Raw genomic sequence first — 14,176 nt, forward strand, 5'->3', positions numbered from 1 at the left:
GTTCATTCCGTATCATTATTATATTTTAAGAATAGTTAGTTGTGAACGTACGAGAATGAAAAATAAATCGTCGAATAATATGTTTCCGAATGAATCGAAGCCTCCGTGGCGCAATGGTTAGCGCGTTTGGCTGTTAACTGAAAGGTTGGTGGTTCGAGTCCATCCGGTGGCGGAGTCGTATTTTACTCGCGTTCATTCCGTATCATTATTATATTTTAAGAATAGTTAGTTGTGAACTTACGAGAATGAAAAATAAATCGTCGAATAATATGTTTCCGAATGAATCGAAGCCTCCGTGGCGCAATGGTTAGCGCGTTCGGCTGTTAACCGAAAGGTTGATGGTTCGAGTCCATCCGGTGGCGGAGTCTTACTTTACTAGCGTTCATTCCGTATCATTATTATATTTAAAGAATAGTTGGTTGTGAACTGACGAGAATGAAAAATTAATCGTCGAATAATACGTTTCCATTTCAACCGAAGCCTCCGTGGCGCAATGGTTAGCGCGTTAGGCTGTTAACCGAAAGGTTGATGGCTCGAGTCCATCCGGTGGCGGCGCTACTTATTTTACTCGCGTTCATTCCGTATCATTATTATATTTTAGGAATAGTTAGTTGTGAACGTACGAGAATGAGAAATAAATCGTCGAATAATATGTTTCCGAATGAATCGAAGCCCCCGTGGCGCAATGGTTAGCGCGTTCGGCTGTTAACCGAAAGGTTGATGGTTCGAGTCCATCCGGTGGCGGAGTCTTACTTTACTTTCGTTCATTCCGTATCATTATTATATTTTAAGAATAGTTGGTTGTGAACGTACGAGAATGAAAAATTAATCGTCGAATAATACGTTTCCATTTCAACCGAAGCCTCCGTGGCGCAATGGTTAGCGCGTTAGGCTGTTAACCGAAAGGTTGATGGCTCGAGTCCATCCGGTGGCGGCGCTACTTATTTTACTCGCGTTCATTCCGTATCATTATTATATTTTAGGAATAGTTGGTTGTGAACGTACGAGAATGAAAAATTAATCGTCGAATAATACGTTTCCATTTCAACCGAAGCCTCCGTGGCGCAATGGTAAGCGCATTAGGCTGTTAACCGAAAGGTTGATGGCTCGAGTCCATCCGGTGGCGGCGCTACTTATTTTACTCGCGTTCATTCCGTATCATTATTATATTTTAGGAATAGTTAGTTGTGAACGTACGAGAATGAGAAATAAATCGTCGAATAATATGTTTCCGAATGAATCGAAGCCTCCGTGGCGCAATGGTTAGCGCGTTCGGCTGTTAACCGAAAGGTTGATGGTTCGAGTCCATCCGGTGGCGGCATCTTATTTTACTCGCGTTCATTCCGTATCATTATTATATTTTAAGAATAGTTAGTTGTGAACGAACGAGAATGAAAAATTAATCGTCGAATAATACGTTTCCATTTGAACTGAAGCCTCCGTGGCGCAATGGTTAGCGCGTTCGGCTGTTAACCGAAAGGTTGATGGTTCGAGTCCATCCGGTGGCGGAGTCTTACTTTACTTGCGTTCATTCCGTATCATTATTATATTTTAAGAATAGTTGGTTGTGAACGTACGATAATGAAAAATAAATCGTCGAATAATATGTTTACGAATGAATCGAAGCCTCCGTGGCGCAATGGTTAGCGCGTTCGGCTGTTAACCGAAAGGTTGATGGTTCGAGTCCATCTGGTGGCGGAGTCTTATTTTACTCGCGTTCATTCCGTATCATTATTATATTTTAGGAATAGTTAGTTGTGAACGTACGAGGATGAGAAATAAATCGTCGAATAATATGTTTCCGAGTGAATCGAAGCCTCCGTGGCGCAATGGTTAGCGCGTTCGGCTGTTAACCGAAAGGTTGATGGCTCGAGTCCATCCGGTGGTGGCGCTATTTATTTTACTCGCGTTCATTCCGTATCATTATTATATTTTAAGAATAGTTAGTTGTGAACGTACGAGAATGAAAAATAAATCGTCGAATAATATGTTTCCGAATGAATCGAAGCCTCCGTGGCGCAATGGTTAGCGCGTTTGGCTGTTAACTGAAAGGTTGGTGGTTCGAGTCCATCCGGTGGCGGAGTCGTATTTTACTCGCGTTCATTCCGTATCATTATTATATTTTAAGAATAGTTAGTTGTGAACTTACGAGAATGAAAAATAAATCGTCGAATAATATGTTTCCGAATGAATCGAAGCCTCCGTGGCGCAATGGTTAGCGCGTTCGGCTGTTAACCGAAAGGTTGATGGTTCGAGTCCATCCGGTGGCGGAGTCTTACTTTACTAGCGTTCATTCCGTATCATTATTATATTTAAAGAATAGTTGGTTGTGAACTGACGAGAATGAAAAATTAATCGTCGAATAATACGTTTCCATTTCAACCGAAGCCTCCGTGGCGCAATGGTTAGCGCGTTAGGCTGTTAACCGAAAGGTTGATGGCTCGAGTCCATCCGGTGGCGGCGCTACTTATTTTACTCGCGTTCATTCCGTATCATTATTATATTTTAGGAATAGTTAGTTGTGAACGTACGAGAATGAGAAATAAATCGTCGAATAATATGTTTCCGAATGAATCGAAGCCCCCGTGGCGCAATGGTTAGCGCGTTCGGCTGTTAACCGAAAGGTTGATGGTTCGAGTCCATCCGGTGGCGGAGTCTTATTTTACTCGCGTTCATTCCGTATCATTATTATATTTTAAGAATAGTTAGTTGTGAACTTACGAGAATGAAAAATAAATCGTCGAATAATATGTTTCCGAATGAATCGAAGCCTCCGTGGCGCAATGGTTAGCGCGTTCGGCTGTTAACCGAAAGGTTGATGGTTCGAGTCCATCCGGTAGCGGAGTCTTAATTTACTCGCGTTCATTCCGTATCATTTTTATATTTTAAGAATAATTAGTTGTGAACTTACGAGAATGAAAAATAAATCGTCGAATAATATGTTTCCGAGTTATTCGAAGCGTCCGTGGCGCAATGGTTAGCGCGTTCGGCTGTTAACCGAAAGGTTGATGGTTCGAGTCCATCCGGTGGCGGAGTCTTACTTTACTAGCGTTCATTCCGTATCATTATTATATTTTAAGAATAGTTAGTTGTGAACGTACGAGAATGAAAAATTAATCGTCGAATAATACGTTTCCATTTCAACCGAAGCCTCCGTGGCGCAATGGTTAGCGCGTTAGGCTGTTAACCGAAAGGTTGATGGCTCGAGTCCATCCGGTGGCGGCGCTACTTATTTTACTCGCGTTCATTCCGTATCATTATTATATTTTAGGAATAGTTGGTTGTGAACGTACGAGAATGAAAAATTAATCGTCGAATAATACGTTTCCATTTCAACCGAAGCCTCCGTGGCGCAATGGTTAGCGCATTAGGCTGTTAACCGAAAGGTTGATGGCTCGAGTCCATCCGGTGTCGGCGCTACTTATTTTACTCGCGTTCATTCCGTATCATTATTATATTTTAGGAATAGTTAGTTGTGAACGTACGAGAATGAGAAATAAATCGTCGAATAATATGTTTCCGAATGAATCGAAGCCTCCGTGGCGCAATGGTTAGCGCGTTCGGCTGTTAACCGAAAGGTTGATGGTTCGAGTCCATCCGGTGGCGGCATCTTATTTTACTCGCGTTCATTCCGTATCATTATTATATTTTAAGAATAGTTAGTTGTGAACGAACGAGAATGAAAAATTAATCGTCGAATAATACGTTTCCATTTGGACTGAAGCCTCCGTGGCGCAATGGTTAGCGCGTTCGGCTGTTAACCGAAAGGTTGATGGTTCGAGTCCATCCGGTGGCGGAGTCTTACTTTACTTGCGTTCATTCCGTATCATTATTATATTTTAAGAATAGTTGGTTGTGAACGTACGATAATGAAAAATAAATCGTCGAATAATATGTTTACGAATGAATCGAAGCCTCCGTGGCGCAATGGTTAGCGCGTTCGGCTGTTAACCGAAAGGTTGATGGTTCGAGTCCATCTGGTGGCGGAGTCTTATTTTACTCGCGTTCATTCCGTATCATTATTATATTTTAGGAATAGTTAGTTGTGAACGTACGAGGATAAGAAATAAATCGTCGAATAATATGTTTCCGAGTGAATCGAAGCCTCCGTGGCGCAATGGTTAGCGCGTTCGGCTGTTAACCGAAAGGTTGATGGCTCGAGTCCATCCGGTGGTGGCGCTATTTATTTTACTCGCGTTCATTCCGTATCATTATTATATTTTAAGAATAGTTAGTTGTGAACGTACGAGAATGAAAAATAAATCGTCGAATAATATGTTTCCGAATGAATCGAAGCCTCCGTGGCGCAATGGTTAGCGCGTTTGGCTGTTAACTGAAAGGTTGGTGGTTCGAGTCCATCCGGTGGCGGAGTCGTATTTTACTCGCGTTCATTCCGTATCATTATTATATTTTAAGAATAGTTAGTTGTGAACTTACGAGAATGAAAAATAAATCGTCGAATAATATGTTTCCGAATGAATCGAAGCCTCCGTGGCGCAATGGTTAGCGCGTTCGGCTGTTAACCGAAAGGTTGATGGTTCGAGTCCATCCGGTGGCGGAGTCTTACTTTACTAGCGTTCATTCCGTATCATTATTATATTTAAAGAATAGTTGGTTGTGAACTGACGAGAATGAAAAATTAATCGTCGAATAATACGTTTCCATTTCAACCGAAGCCTCCGTGGCGCAATGGTTAGCGCGTTAGACTGTTAACCGAAAGGTTGATGGCTCGAGTCCATCCGGTGGCGGCGCTACTTATTTTACTCGCGTTCATTCCGTATCATTATTATATTTTAGGAATAGTTAGTTGTGAACGTACGAGAATGAGAAATAAATCGTCGAATAATATGTTTCCGAATGAATCGAAGCCCCCGTGGCGCAATGGTTAGCGCGTTCGGCTGTTAACCGAAAGGTTGATGGTTCGAGTCCATCCGGTGGCGGAGTCTTATTTTACTCGCGTTCATTCCGTATCATTATTATATTTTAAGAATAGTTAGTTGTGAACTTACGAGAATGAAAAATAAATCGTCGAATAATATGTTTCCGAATGAATCGAAGCCTCCGTGGCGCAATGGTTAGCGCGTTCGGCTGTTAACCGAAAGGTTGATGGTTCGAGTCCATCCGGTGGCGGAGTCTTAATTTACTCGCGTTCATTCCGTATCATTTTTATATTTTAAGAATAATTAGTTGTGAACTTACGAGAATGAAAAATAAATCGTCGAATAATATGTTTCCGAGTTAATCGAAGCGTCCGTGGCGCAATGGTTAGCGCGTTCGGCTGTTAACCGAAAGGTTGATGGTTCGAGTCCATCCGGTGGCGGAGTCTTACTTTACTAGCGTTCATTCCGTATCATTATTATATTTTAAGAATAGTTAGTTGTGAACGTACGAGAATGAAAAATTAATCGTCGAATAATACGTTTCCATTTGAACCGTGCCTCCGTGGCGCAATGGTTAGCGCGTTCGGCTGTTAATCGAAAGGTTGATGGTTCGAGTCCATCCGGCGGCGGCGCTACTTATTTTACTTGCGTTCATTCCGTATCATTATTATATTTTAAGAATAGTTAGTTGTGAACGAACGAGAATGAAAAATTAATCGTCGAATAATACGTTTCCATTTGAACCGAAGCCTCCGTGGCGCAATGGTTAGCGCGTTCGGCTGTTAACCGAAAGGTTGATGGTTCGAGTCCATCCGGTGGCGGCAACTTATTTTACTCGCGTTCCTTCCGTATCATTATTATATTTTAAGAATAGTTAGTTGTGAACGAACGAGAATGAAAAATTAATCGTCGAATAATACGTTTCCATTTGAACTGAAGCCTCCGTGGCGCAATGGTTAGCGCGTTCGGCTGTTAACCGAAAGGTTGATGGTTCGAGTCCATCCGGTGGCGGAGTCTTACTTTACTTGCGTTCATTCCGTATCATTATTATATTTTAAGAATAGTTGGTTGTGAACGTACGATAATGAAAAATAAATCGTCGAATAATATGTTTACGAATGAATCGAAGCCTCCGTGGCGCAATGGTTAGCGCGTTCGGCTGTTAACCGTAAGGTTGATGGTTCGAGTCCATCCGGTGGCGGAGTCTTACTTTACTTGCGTTCATTCCGTATCATTATTATATTTTAAGAATAGTTGGTTGTGAACGTACGAGAATGAAAAATTAATCGTCGAATAATACGTTTCCATTACAACCGAAGCCTCCGTGGCGCAATGGTTAGCGCGTTAGGCTGTTAACCGAAAGGTTGATGGCTCGAGTCCATCCGGTGGCGGTGCTACTTATTTTACTCGCGTTCATTCCGTATCATTATTATATTTTAAGAATAGTTAGTTGTGAACGAACGAGAATGAAAAATTAATCGTCGAATAATACGTTTCCATTTGAACCGAAGCCTCCGTGGCGCAATGGTTAGCGCGTTCGGCTGTTAACCGAAAGGTTGATGGTTCGAGTCCATCCGGTGGCGGCAACTTATTTTACTCGCGTTCATTCCGTATCATTATTATATTTTAAGAATAGTTAGTTGTGAACGAACGAGAATGAAAAATTAATCGTCGAATAATACGTTTCCATTTGAACTGAAGCCTCCGTGGCGCAATGGTTAGCGCGTTCGGCTGTTAACCGAAAGGTTGATGGTTCGAGTCCATCCGGTGGCGGCAACTTAGTTTACTCGCGTTCATTCCGTATCATTATTATATTTTAAGAATAGTTAGTTGTGAACGAACGAGAATGAAAAATTAATCGTCGAATAATACGTTTCCATTTGAACTGAAGCCTCCGTGGCGCAATGGTTAGCGCGTTCGGCTGTTAACCGAAAGGTTGATGGTTCGAGTCCATCCGGTGGCGGAGTCTTACTTTACTTGCGTTCATTCCGTATCATTATTATATTTTAAGAATAGTTGGTTGTGAACGTACGAGAATGAAAAATTAATCGTCGAATAATACGTTTCCATCACAACCGAAGCCTCCGTGGCGCAATGGTTAGCGCGTTAGGCTGTTAACCGAAAGGTTGATGGCTCGAGTCCATCCGGTGGCGGTGCTACTTATTTTACTCGCGTTCATTCCGTATCATTATTATATTTTAGGAATAGTTAGTTGTGAACGTACGAGAATGAGAAATAAATCGTCGAATAATATGTTTCCGAGTGAATCGCAGCCTCCGTGGCGCAATGGTTAGCGAGTTCGGCTGTTAACCGAAAGGTTGATGGTTCGAGTCCATCCGGTGGCGGAGTCTTATTTTACTCGCGTTCATTCCGTATCATTATTATATTTTAAGAATAGTTAGTTGTGAACTTACGAGAATGAAAAATAAATCGTCGAATAATATGTTTCCGAATGAATCGAAGCCTCCGTGGCGCAATGGTTAGCGCGTTCGGCTGTTAACCGAAAGGTTGATGGTTCGAGTCCATCCGGTGGCGGAGTCTTAATTTACTCGCGTTCATTCCGTATCATTTTTATATTTTAAGAATAATTAGTTGTGAACTTACGAGAATGAAAAATAAATCGTCGAATAATATGTTTCCGAGTTAATCGAAGCGTCCGTGGCGCAATGGTTAGCGCGTTCGGCTGTTAACCGAAAGGTTGATGGTTCGAGTCCATCCGGTGGCGGAGTCTTACTTTACTAGCGTTCATTCCGTATCATTATTATATTTTAAGAATAGTTAGTTGTGAACGTACGAGAATGAAAAATTAATCGTCGAATAATACGTTTCCATTTGAACCGTGCCTCCGTGGCGCAATGGTTAGCGCGTTCGGCTGTTAATCGAAAGGTTGATGGTTCGAGTCCATCCGGCGGCGGCGCTACTTATTTTACTTGCGTTCATTCCGTATCATTATTATATTTTAAGAATAGTTAGTTGTGAACGAACGAGAATGAAAAATTAATCGTCGAATAATACGTTTCCATTTGAACCGAAGCCTCCGTGGCGCAATGGTTAGCGCGTTCGGCTGTTAACCGAAAGGTTGATGGTTCGAGTCCATCCGGTGGCGGCAACTTATTTTACTCGCGTTCATTCCGTATCATTATTATATTTTAAGAATAGTTAGTTGTGAACGAACGAGAATGAAAAATTAATCGTCGAATAATACGTTTCCATTTGAACTGAAGCCTCCGTGGCGCAATGGTTAGCGCGTTCGGCTGTTAACCGAAAGGTTGATGGTTCGAGTCCATCCGGTGGCGGAGTCTTACTTTACTTGCGTTCATTCCGTATCATTATTATATTTTAAGAATAGTTGGTTGTGAACGTACGATAATGAAAAATAAATCGTCGAATAATATGTTTACGAATGAATCGAAGCCTCCGTGGCGCAATGGTTAGCGCGTTCGGCTGTTAACCGTAAGGTTGATGGTTCGAGTCCATCCGGTGGCGGAGTCTTACTTTACTTGCGTTCATTCCGTATCATTATTATATTTTAAGAATAGTTGGTTGTGAACGTACGAGAATGAAAAATTAATCGTCGAATAATACGTTTCCATTACAACCGAAGCCTCCGTGGCGCAATGGTTAGCGCGTTAGGCTGTTAACCGAAAGGTTGATGGCTCGAGTCCATCCGGTGGCGGTGCTACTTATTTTACTCGCGTTCATTCCGTATCATTATTATATTTTAAGAATAGTTAGTTGTGAACGAACGAGAATGAAAAATTAATCGTCGAATAATACGTTTCCATTTGAACCGAAGCCTCCGTGGCGCAATGGTTAGCGCGTTCGGCTGTTAACCGAAAGGTTGATGGTTCGAGTCCATCCGGTGGCGGCAACTTATTTTACTCGCGTTCATTCCGTATCATTATTATATTTTAAGAATAGTTAGTTGTGAACGAACGAGAATGAAAAATTAATCGTCGAATAATACGTTTCCATTTGAACTGAAGCCTCCGTGGCGCAATGGTTAGCGCGTTCGGCTGTTAACCGAAAGGTTGATGGTTCGAGTCCATCCGGTGGCGGCAACTTAGTTTACTCGCGTTCATTCCGTATCATTATTATATTTTAAGAATAGTTAGTTGTGAACGAACGAGAATGAAAAATTAATCGTCGAATAATACGTTTCCATTTGAACTGAAGCCTCCGTGGCGCAATGGTTAGCGCGTTCGGCTGTTAACCGAAAGGTTGATGGTTCGAGTCCATCCGGTGGCGGAGTCTTACTTTACTTGCGTTCATTCCGTATCATTATTATATTTTAAGAATAGTTGGTTGTGAACGTACGAGAATGAAAAATTAATCGTCGAATAATACGTTTCCATCACAACCGAAGCCTCCGTGGCGCAATGGTTAGCGCGTTAGGCTGTTAACCGAAAGGTTGATGGCTCGAGTCCATCCGGTGGCGGTGCTACTTATTTTACTCGCGTTCATTCCGTATCATTATTATATTTTAGGAATAGTTAGTTGTGAACGTACGAGAATGAGAAATAAGTCGTCGAATAATATGTTTCCGAGTGAATCGCAGCCTCCGTGGCGCAATGGTTAGCGAGTTCGGCTGTTAACCGAAAGGTTGATGGTTCGAATCGATCCGGTGGCGGAGTCTTATTTTACTCGCGTTCATTCCGTATCATTATTATATTTTAAGAATAGTTAGTTGTGAACGTACGAGAATGAAAAATAAATCGTCGAATAATATGTTTCCGAATGAATCGAAGCCTCCGTGGCGCAATGGTTAGCGCGTTTGGCTGTTAACTGAAAGGTTGATGGTTCGAGTCCATCCGGTGGCGGAGTCGTATTTTACTCGCGTTCATTCCGTATCATTTTTATATTTTAAGAATAGTTAGTTGTGAACTTACTAGAATGAAAAATAAATCGTCGAATAATATGTTTCCAAATGAATCGAAGCCTCCGTGGCGCAATGGTTAGCGCGTTCGGCTGTTAACCGTAAGGTTGATGGTTCGAGTCCATCCGGTGGCGGAGTCTTACTTTACTTGCGTTCATTCCGTATCATTATTATATTTTAAGAATAGTTGGTTGTGAACGTACGAGAATGAAAAATTAATCGTCGAATAATACGTTTCCATTACAACCGAAGCCTCCGTGGCGCAATGGTTAGCGAGTTCGGCTGTTAACCGAAAGGTTGATGGTTCGAATCCATCCGGTGGCGGAGTCTTATTTTACTCGCGTTCATTCCGTATCATTATTATATTTTAAGAATAGTTAGTTGTGAACGTACGAGAATGAAAAATAAATCGTCGAATAATATGTTTCCGAATGAATCGAAGCCTCCGTGGCGCAATGGTTAGCGCGTTTGGCTGTTAACTGAAAGGTTGATGGTTCGAGTCCATCCGGTGGCGGAGTCGTATTTTACTCGCGTTCATTCCGTATCATTTTTATATTTTAAGAATAGTTAGTTGTGAACTTACTAGAATGAAAAATAAATCGTCGAATAATATGTTTCCGAGTGAATCGAAGCCTCCGTGGCGCAATGGTTAGCGCGTTCGGCTGTTAACCGAAAGGTTGATGGTTCGAATCCATCCGGTGGCGGAGTCGTATTTTACTCGCGTTCATTCCGTATCATTATTATATTTTAAGAATAGTTAGTTGTGAACGTACGAGAATGAAAAATAAATCGTCGAATAATATGTTTCCGAGTGAATCGAAGCCTCCGTGGGGCAATGGTTAGCGCGTTCGGCTGTTAACCGAAAGGTTGATGGTTCGAGTCCATCCGGTGGCGGCAACTTATTTTACTCGCGTTCATTCCGTATCATTATTATACTTTAAGAATAGTTAGTTGTGAACGAACGAGAATGAAAAATTAATCGTCGAATAATACGTTTCCATTTGAACTGAAGCCTCCGTGGCGCAATGGTTAGCGTGTTTGGCTGTTAACTGAAAGGTTGATGGTTCGAGTCCATCCGGTGGCGGAGTCGTATTTTACTCGCGTTCATTCCGTATCATTATTATATTTTAAGAATAGTTAGTTGTGAACGTACGAGAATGAAAAATAAATCGTCGAATAATATGTTTCCGAATGAATCGAAGCCTCCGTGGCGCAATGGTTAGCGCGTTTGGCTGTTAACTGAAAGGTTGATGGTTCGAGTCCATCCGGTGGCGGAGTCGTATTTTACTCGCGTTCATTCCGTATCATTATTATATTTTAAGAATAGTTAGTTGTGAACGTACGAGAATGAAAAATAAATCGTCGAATAATATGTTTCCGAATGAATCGAAGCCTCCGTGGCGCAATGGTTAGCGCGTTCGGCTGTTAACCGAAAGGTTGATGGTTCGAGTCCATCCGGTGGCGGCAACTTATTTTACTCGCGTTCATTCCGTATCATTATTATACTTTAAGAATAGTTAGTTGTGAACGAACGAGAATGAAAAATTAATCGTCGAATAATACGTTTCCATTTGAACTGAAGCCTCCGTGGCGCAATGGTTAGCGTGTTCGGCTGTTAACCGAAAGGTTGATGGTTCGAGTCCATCCGGTGGCGGCGCTACTTATTTTACTCGCGTTCATTCCGTATCATTATTATATTTTAGGAATAGTTAGTTGTGAACGTACGAGAATGAGAAATAAATCGTCGAATAATATGTTTCCGAGTGAATCGCAGCCTCCGTGGCGCAATGGTTAGCGAGTTCGGCTGTTAACCGAAAGGTTGATGGTTCGAATCCATCCGGTGGCGGAGTCTTATTTTACTCGCGTTCATTCCGTATCATTATTATATTTTAAGAATAGTTAGTTGTGAACGTACGAGAATGAAAAATAAATCGTCGAATAATATGTTTCCGAATGAATCGAAGCCTCCGTGGCGCAATGGTTAGCGCGTTTGGCTGTTAACTGAAAGGTTGATGGTTCGAGTCCATCCGGTGGCGGAGTCGTATTTTACTCGCGTTCATTCCGTATCATTTTTATATTTTAAGAATAGTTAGTTGTGAACTTACTAGAATGAAAAATAAATCGTCGAATAATATGTTTCCAAATGAATCGAAGCCTCCGTGGCGCAATGGTTAGCGCGTTCGGCTGTTAACCGTAAGGTTGATGGTTCGAGTCCATCCGGTGGCGGAGTCTTACTTTACTTGCGTTCATTCCGTATCATTATTATATTTTAAGAATAGTTGGTTGTGAACGTACGAGAATGAAAAATTAATCGTCGAATAATACGTTTCCATTACAACCGAAGCCTCCGTGGCGCAATGGTTAGCGAGTTCGGCTGTTAACCGAAAGGTTGATGGTTCGAATCCATCCGGTGGCGGAGTCTTATTTTACTCGCGTTCATTCCGTATCATTATTATATTTTAAGAATAGTTAGTTGTGAACGTACGAGAATGAAAAATAAATCGTCGAATAATATGTTTCCGAATGAATCGAAGCCTCCGTGGCGCAATGGTTAGCGCGTTTGGCTGTTAACTGAAAGGTTGATGGTTCGAGTCCATCCGGTTGCGAAGTAGTAATTTACTCGCGTTCATTCCGTATCATTTTTATATTTTAAGAATAGTTAGTTGTGAACTTACTAGAATGAAAAATAAATCGTCGAATAATATGTTTCCGAGTGAATCGAAGCCTCCGTGGCGCAATGGTTAGCGCGTTCGGCTGTTAACCGAAAGGTTGATGGTTCGAATCCATCCGGTGGCGGAGTCGTATTTTACTCGCGTTCATTCCGTATCATTATTATATTTTAAGAATAGTTAGTTGTGAACGTACGAGAATGAAAAATAAATCGTCGAATAATATGTTTCCGAGTGAATCGCAGCCTCCGTGGCGCAATGGTTAGCGAGTTCGGCTGTTAACCGAAAGGTTGATGGTTCGAATCCATCCGGTGGCGGAGTCTTATTTTACTCGCGTTCATTCCGTATCATTATTATATTTTAAGAATAGTTAGTTGTGAACGTACGAGAATGAAAAATAAATCGTCGAATAATATGTTTCCGAATGAATCGAAGCCTCCGTGGCGCAATGGTTAGCGCGTTTGGCTGTTAACTGAAAGGTTGATGGTTCGAGTCCATCCGGTGGCGGAGTCGTATTTTACTCGCGTTCATTCCGTATCATTATTATATTTTAAGAATAGTTAGTTGTGAACGTACGAGAATGAAAAATAAATCGTCGAATAATATGTTTCCGAATGAATCGAAGCCTCCGTGGCGCAATGGTTAGCGCGTTTGGCTGTTAACTGAAAGGTTGATGGTTCGAGTCCATCCGGTGGCGGAGTCGTATTTTACTCGCGTTCATTCCGTATCATTATTATATTTTAAGAATAGTTAGTTGTGAACGTACGAGAATGAAAAATTAATCGTCGAATAATACGTTTCCATTTGAACCGTGCCTCCGTGGAGCAATGGTTAGCGCGTTCGGCTGTTAACCGAAAGGTTGATGGTTCGAGTCCATCCGGTGGCGGCAACTTATTTTACTCGCGTTCATTCCGTATCATTATTATACTTTAAGAATAGTTAGTTGTGAACGAACGAGAATGAAAAATTAATCGTCGAATAATACGTTTCCATTTGAACTGAAGCCTCCGTGGCGCAATGGTTAGCGTGTTCGGCTGTTAACCGAAAGGTTGATGGTTCGAGTCCATCCGGTGGCGGCGCTACTTATTTTACTCGCGTTCATTCCGTATCATTATTATATTTTAAGAATAGTTAGTTGTGAACGTACGAGAATGAAAAATAAACCGTCGAATAATATGTTTCCGAATGAATCGAAGCCTCCGTGGGGCAATGGTTAGCGCGTTCGGCTGTTAACCGAAAGGTTGATGGTTCGAGTCCATCCGGTGGCGGCGCTTCATATTTTACTCGCGTTCAATCCGTATCATTATTATTTTTTTAAGAAATGGAGGGGCCATAGTAGGAGAAAAGAAGGATAAATCTTCGAAAGTACGAGTAGGAAAAATAAATCGTTGAATAATTAAAAACGTGTTCTAGTCTAAGCCTTTCATTTTTACCATTTTCTAGTCAGAGACTTAATATCACAATCACAATAATAATAGTTATGTCCGGCTGGTCGTTTAGTTACGTTTAACAAATTAATCTTCTTTCTATACATCAAAATACATAGAATGTAAGTATGACATTCTTTAAAAGTTAAAATTTTATAGATTTATTTAATGAAGCTGGAAGTCGCTGTTCAACGGTTTTATTACCACGTGACTATTTTCAAAGGGTTCTACCGTTTAATGGCGCTCAAATGTTTCGAAAAAGAAATTTTACCCACCATAACACCGTGGCGCTACGAACGGTGCTCTTTTAAAAGAACCAATTAC

General features: G+C 41.5%; 27 non-coding genes across 27 annotated transcripts; all 27 read left to right on the plus strand.

Annotated features, from left to right (window-relative positions):
- Positions 1 to 289: 289 nt before the first annotated feature.
- Positions 290 to 362, plus strand: TRNAN-GUU (transfer RNA asparagine (anticodon GUU)). The gene has a single exon. It is a non-coding gene; the product is annotated as a tRNA-Asn (tRNA).
- A 309-nt stretch (positions 363 to 671) lies between these two features.
- On the plus strand, positions 672 to 744 carry TRNAN-GUU (transfer RNA asparagine (anticodon GUU)). Its single transcript has one exon. It is a non-coding gene; the product is annotated as a tRNA-Asn (tRNA).
- Positions 745 to 1,245: 501 nt separating this feature from the next.
- On the plus strand, positions 1,246 to 1,318 carry TRNAN-GUU (transfer RNA asparagine (anticodon GUU)). The gene has a single exon. It is a non-coding gene; the product is annotated as a tRNA-Asn (tRNA).
- A 117-nt stretch (positions 1,319 to 1,435) lies between these two features.
- Positions 1,436 to 1,508, plus strand: TRNAN-GUU (transfer RNA asparagine (anticodon GUU)). The gene has a single exon. It is a non-coding gene; the product is annotated as a tRNA-Asn (tRNA).
- Positions 1,509 to 2,197: 689 nt separating this feature from the next.
- Positions 2,198 to 2,270, plus strand: TRNAN-GUU (transfer RNA asparagine (anticodon GUU)). Its single transcript has one exon. It is a non-coding gene; the product is annotated as a tRNA-Asn (tRNA).
- Positions 2,271 to 2,579: 309 nt separating this feature from the next.
- TRNAN-GUU (transfer RNA asparagine (anticodon GUU)) lies at positions 2,580 to 2,652 on the plus strand. The gene has a single exon. It is a non-coding gene; the product is annotated as a tRNA-Asn (tRNA).
- An 881-nt stretch (positions 2,653 to 3,533) lies between these two features.
- Positions 3,534 to 3,606, plus strand: TRNAN-GUU (transfer RNA asparagine (anticodon GUU)). Its single transcript has one exon. It is a non-coding gene; the product is annotated as a tRNA-Asn (tRNA).
- A 117-nt stretch (positions 3,607 to 3,723) lies between these two features.
- On the plus strand, positions 3,724 to 3,796 carry TRNAN-GUU (transfer RNA asparagine (anticodon GUU)). Its single transcript has one exon. It is a non-coding gene; the product is annotated as a tRNA-Asn (tRNA).
- A 689-nt stretch (positions 3,797 to 4,485) lies between these two features.
- On the plus strand, positions 4,486 to 4,558 carry TRNAN-GUU (transfer RNA asparagine (anticodon GUU)). Its single transcript has one exon. It is a non-coding gene; the product is annotated as a tRNA-Asn (tRNA).
- A 309-nt stretch (positions 4,559 to 4,867) lies between these two features.
- On the plus strand, positions 4,868 to 4,940 carry TRNAN-GUU (transfer RNA asparagine (anticodon GUU)). Its single transcript has one exon. It is a non-coding gene; the product is annotated as a tRNA-Asn (tRNA).
- A 117-nt stretch (positions 4,941 to 5,057) lies between these two features.
- TRNAN-GUU (transfer RNA asparagine (anticodon GUU)) lies at positions 5,058 to 5,130 on the plus strand. Its single transcript has one exon. It is a non-coding gene; the product is annotated as a tRNA-Asn (tRNA).
- Positions 5,131 to 5,628: 498 nt separating this feature from the next.
- TRNAN-GUU (transfer RNA asparagine (anticodon GUU)) lies at positions 5,629 to 5,701 on the plus strand. Its single transcript has one exon. It is a non-coding gene; the product is annotated as a tRNA-Asn (tRNA).
- A 117-nt stretch (positions 5,702 to 5,818) lies between these two features.
- TRNAN-GUU (transfer RNA asparagine (anticodon GUU)) lies at positions 5,819 to 5,891 on the plus strand. Its single transcript has one exon. It is a non-coding gene; the product is annotated as a tRNA-Asn (tRNA).
- A 499-nt stretch (positions 5,892 to 6,390) lies between these two features.
- Positions 6,391 to 6,463, plus strand: TRNAN-GUU (transfer RNA asparagine (anticodon GUU)). Its single transcript has one exon. It is a non-coding gene; the product is annotated as a tRNA-Asn (tRNA).
- Positions 6,464 to 6,580: 117 nt separating this feature from the next.
- Positions 6,581 to 6,653, plus strand: TRNAN-GUU (transfer RNA asparagine (anticodon GUU)). Its single transcript has one exon. It is a non-coding gene; the product is annotated as a tRNA-Asn (tRNA).
- Positions 6,654 to 6,770: 117 nt separating this feature from the next.
- On the plus strand, positions 6,771 to 6,843 carry TRNAN-GUU (transfer RNA asparagine (anticodon GUU)). Its single transcript has one exon. It is a non-coding gene; the product is annotated as a tRNA-Asn (tRNA).
- Positions 6,844 to 7,342: 499 nt separating this feature from the next.
- On the plus strand, positions 7,343 to 7,415 carry TRNAN-GUU (transfer RNA asparagine (anticodon GUU)). The gene has a single exon. It is a non-coding gene; the product is annotated as a tRNA-Asn (tRNA).
- A 498-nt stretch (positions 7,416 to 7,913) lies between these two features.
- Positions 7,914 to 7,986, plus strand: TRNAN-GUU (transfer RNA asparagine (anticodon GUU)). Its single transcript has one exon. It is a non-coding gene; the product is annotated as a tRNA-Asn (tRNA).
- Positions 7,987 to 8,103: 117 nt separating this feature from the next.
- On the plus strand, positions 8,104 to 8,176 carry TRNAN-GUU (transfer RNA asparagine (anticodon GUU)). The gene has a single exon. It is a non-coding gene; the product is annotated as a tRNA-Asn (tRNA).
- Positions 8,177 to 8,675: 499 nt separating this feature from the next.
- On the plus strand, positions 8,676 to 8,748 carry TRNAN-GUU (transfer RNA asparagine (anticodon GUU)). The gene has a single exon. It is a non-coding gene; the product is annotated as a tRNA-Asn (tRNA).
- A 117-nt stretch (positions 8,749 to 8,865) lies between these two features.
- On the plus strand, positions 8,866 to 8,938 carry TRNAN-GUU (transfer RNA asparagine (anticodon GUU)). The gene has a single exon. It is a non-coding gene; the product is annotated as a tRNA-Asn (tRNA).
- Positions 8,939 to 9,055: 117 nt separating this feature from the next.
- On the plus strand, positions 9,056 to 9,128 carry TRNAN-GUU (transfer RNA asparagine (anticodon GUU)). Its single transcript has one exon. It is a non-coding gene; the product is annotated as a tRNA-Asn (tRNA).
- Positions 9,129 to 10,387: 1,259 nt separating this feature from the next.
- Positions 10,388 to 10,460, plus strand: TRNAN-GUU (transfer RNA asparagine (anticodon GUU)). The gene has a single exon. It is a non-coding gene; the product is annotated as a tRNA-Asn (tRNA).
- Positions 10,461 to 11,147: 687 nt separating this feature from the next.
- Positions 11,148 to 11,220, plus strand: TRNAN-GUU (transfer RNA asparagine (anticodon GUU)). The gene has a single exon. It is a non-coding gene; the product is annotated as a tRNA-Asn (tRNA).
- Positions 11,221 to 11,337: 117 nt separating this feature from the next.
- TRNAN-GUU (transfer RNA asparagine (anticodon GUU)) lies at positions 11,338 to 11,410 on the plus strand. The gene has a single exon. It is a non-coding gene; the product is annotated as a tRNA-Asn (tRNA).
- A 1,069-nt stretch (positions 11,411 to 12,479) lies between these two features.
- On the plus strand, positions 12,480 to 12,552 carry TRNAN-GUU (transfer RNA asparagine (anticodon GUU)). Its single transcript has one exon. It is a non-coding gene; the product is annotated as a tRNA-Asn (tRNA).
- An 876-nt stretch (positions 12,553 to 13,428) lies between these two features.
- On the plus strand, positions 13,429 to 13,501 carry TRNAN-GUU (transfer RNA asparagine (anticodon GUU)). The gene has a single exon. It is a non-coding gene; the product is annotated as a tRNA-Asn (tRNA).
- The last annotated feature ends 675 nt before the right edge of the window (positions 13,502 to 14,176 follow it).

This window comes from Leiobunum rupestre, chromosome 1, assembly GCF_980474605.1.
Source record: "Leiobunum rupestre chromosome 1, qqLeiRupe1.1.hap1, whole genome shotgun sequence".
NCBI lineage: Eukaryota > Metazoa > Arthropoda > Arachnida > Opiliones > Sclerosomatidae > Leiobunum > Leiobunum rupestre.